This window comes from Saimiri boliviensis (genome assembly GCF_048565385.1).
Source record: "Saimiri boliviensis isolate mSaiBol1 chromosome 19 unlocalized genomic scaffold, mSaiBol1.pri SUPER_19_unloc_2, whole genome shotgun sequence".
NCBI classification, from domain to species: domain Eukaryota; kingdom Metazoa; phylum Chordata; class Mammalia; order Primates; family Cebidae; genus Saimiri; species Saimiri boliviensis.
Genome location: NW_027412503.1, coordinates 912,381 through 915,860, shown reverse-complemented (window position 1 = coordinate 915,860; position 3,480 = coordinate 912,381). Strand labels below are relative to the sequence as shown.

The 3,480-nt window shown below is 53.0% G+C and overlaps 1 pseudogene; it reads right to left on the bottom strand.

Moving 5' to 3' along the window:
• Positions 1–251: 251 nt before the first annotated feature.
• Positions 252–3,007, bottom strand: LOC141583254 (uncharacterized; annotated as a pseudogene).
• Between the last annotated feature and the right edge of the window lie 473 nt (positions 3,008–3,480).

Genomic DNA, 3,480 nt, shown 5'->3' with positions numbered 1-3,480 from the left:
TTGAATTTTGCTGGTCATCCTCATGGTCCCGGAGCCCCCAAACTCTGGGTTGTGGAGGCAGCCGAGGCGGAGGCTGGGGGGCCCACACGGCCTGTCCTGGCGGTGCTCGCAGCACTGGCGGGGCAGCTGGGCCCCATCTTGCCACAGCTCACGCATGGCCAGCATGTGAGCGAAAACGTCCATGTATTTCAGAGCAGTAATAATTTAAAATTATAAAAACCTTTCCGCCACTGAACGCTTAGAAGGTGCGGTCAGACAGCGAGGCCAGGGAGGCCGGGGTGCCCCGGCAGGGGCCGTATGACGCAGGCCTTCCCAAGCCAGGGGGCCCGTGGGCCGGGCTCGGGTCTCGCCCCGGTACAGGCCGGGCCCGCGGTGCCGACCAGCCAGGAGCGGCGCCGCCGGGGCACACGGTCTGCGAGGGCCACGTGGCGCCGGCCGGGGGTGAGGGGCAGAGGCCCCGCACTTTCCCCGGAGCCTCGGGTCCCCCGGGCGGGGGTGGGTGCGGACCGGGGTGGTGCCGGCAGACGCGGGCTCAGGGGCTCCTTGCGGCGTTCTGGTTGCCGGGCGAGCTGGAGGCGGAGGAGGACGCGGAGACGCTCAGCCCCGCCAGGCCCGGGGCGTTCGTGGCCGAGTTCTGTCCCGTGAGGCTTTTCCGGCAGCCGGGGCAGCCGCCGCGCTTGGCGGGGACAGCGGCGAGGGCGGGAGAAGGGGCAGGTCGGGGCGGGCGCGCGGGCGGGCACCCCCTGCTCCCGCCGGGGCACCGCGCGGCCTCGAGGACCGGGGGTGCAGGGCAGCCGCCGCCCGCGCCGGCCCGGCGCACGGTCGTCCTCGCACACGGGCGCTCCCGCCCGGAGCCCGGTGCCCCTCGGGGCCGGGGCGGCGGGCAGGGCCTGGGTCTTCTCCGTCCGCCGGTGGGGGCCGCGTTCTCAGACGGATTGAGCGGCCGCGTGAGGACGGCGTCCGGGCCGCGGGCCGCGGGGTCGGAGGGCGGAGCTCCCCAGGGACCCGGGCCGGGGACGGCGGCGGGCGCGATGTCCGTCGGCGCCGGGCGACCCCCTCCAGCGTGGGGGCGCCTTCGTGTCGGCCGGTGGCCCGCCGCGGGGGGAGGCGGCGCGGGGCCCCGGGGGCGGGTGCCGGGACTCGGGCTCTCGCTCCCCCCGGCGCTCGGGGTCCCTGCCGTCGTCAGCCTGCGCCCCCGGAGGGAGCGTGGGGGTCTCGACGCCGCCGTCAGCGATGCCGAGAGCGAACTGTCTGCGGCCCTGCGGTCCTGAGGTCCTGGTCCACGTTCTCCAAAGGCAGCCGGTTCCAGCGGTTCCAGTCCGTGAGGGCTGCGGAGGGGGCAGAACCATCCTCTGTGCCCCTGGTCTCTTCTGGAAGCTCCTCGATGAAACCAGACTCGCGTCTTGGGCAGATACAATCCGGCAGGCGTGGGACGATCTCCACGGAGCAGCAGTGGCAGAAGCACCGTCCGGGCTGTGGCGACGCCTCGGCCATGGCCTACTCTGTGCCACCCACCCCCAGTACTTCAAGTCCAGGAAAGTAGACGTATGAGCCACAAAAGGCTGGATTACCAATAACTACACATTTTCTCTCGCAGTAATAAAGTTCTAGCCCAGACACTTTTTAGAGTGATTGTGCTTAACGAAGAGTAGAGTTGATGAATGAAGATTCTGTGTATTGACTTAAAGGAAAAAATAAGTCCTTTGCTTCCTCTTTTTCAGAAAATTTCTGATGGGTGTTCACCGATTTGTCTCTCTCTTTCTCAAGTCGTTCAGTCTCCAGAGACAGCTTGTACATCTCCAGGGCCATGTCCACATCATCTGGGCTTGGCAGGCGCTGCATGAGCTTTCTGCCTGTGAGCACCTGCTCGCAGCCTTCGGACACCGCCCAGCCACATCCGGGCACTTCTGGGTACCAGGTACCAGGTTCTTCCCTCTGAGCAAGTGATACTTTTTGGACTGACCAAAAGTTTTTCAAGTGCAGCACCACAGCAACTTTCAACATTCAGTGAGGGCAAGATGTGAGGGGACTCTTCATCGGCTTCTTAAACTTCACCCTGGAAACAATGGCAATTCCTTATATGTGCTCATCACATATGATTTAGACTTCTCCTTACACTTTACTAGACAATATTTCATTGCTCAAATTCTATTATAATTAATCATTCTTTATATTAACTTTCCGTATTCACATTATTATGTATTTTCTTTGTCTTGATGGTCCATGAATCTTATTTTCATTTGAATAAATGCTATCTATCTATCTGAACACTTAAAGACCTGTGGGAAAAAATCAAGTACCATAAAAATATACATGGCATGATTGCATTTATAAAAAATAGTAAACTACATAAAACACAAACATAAAATATGTAAATAATATAGCCATGTATGATAAAATCATAAAGAATAACAGGAAATAAACATAACAATTCAAGAAAGTGAAAAAGCACAACTGTCGTGAATACATAGGGGACCCAAAGATATTGAAAATATTATTTTCTTAATATAGCTAGTAGGTTCACAAATGTTCACTTCATTACTATTTTTCTCTACCTTGTGTGTTATATGATAGTGTTTTATATAAAATACTTTTAATAAAAAATTATTTCTTATGCTATAGAGTGATTACATTTACTAAAAGTGTAATTTAATTAGTTTCTCAACCATGTGCTGAGCTAGTGATCCTCTGAGCCCTGGGGGGCCAGGCAGGGCGTGAGGCCTCCGCCTTGGAGCAGTTGTGCATGTTCCCCAGTGCGCTCTAGGACACACTGATGCTTTCCTATGTGTGAAGTGACATGAACAGATTAGACTTGATTCCCTGATAATGCCAGATGAGAGTTTTACCATATTTACCCATTCCCCTTGGATGTTTTACTGAGTTTGATTCTTCCATTTCAGAATAATTATTATTTTTTTTGCCTAATTATTATTTTTTATTTTTAGTCCATAACAAGGAAATAAAAGAAAAATATATACACAGATAAATATATGAACACTCACATGACTGTATATAATGTCTAGCATTATTTCTAATATACTCCTTTAAACTTCACCAATATACCCATCATAAGCCTTTCTGAATGATATACCACAAAAATCTCTATGGATTCTCTAAAGAACCCTCTCAGGCTGCTTCTTTCAAAGCCTCTGCAGCTGCCTGCACTGTGAAGGCTGCAACAGCAGTCTTTCTCTTCACTTCTCCCTTAGTTTTGCAAAGATCCACTTTGGTTTCAATATCAAACAGAGCATCAGAAATTCCTGAAAATGACTCCCTTGAATACTTGCTGTGGCTGCTTGGAGCATGGATGACATGCCTGTTGATAAAACAGTATGGTCTTTATTAGTTGCCTAAATGTTACAGAAGAGAAACACAAGAGCATGCTACCATTTTAACATTGAATATTTCTAATTTAACAATTTGAACAAGTCACTTCTCAACTGAACTTCCACATTCAATCATCTCTAAAGACTAGTCTGG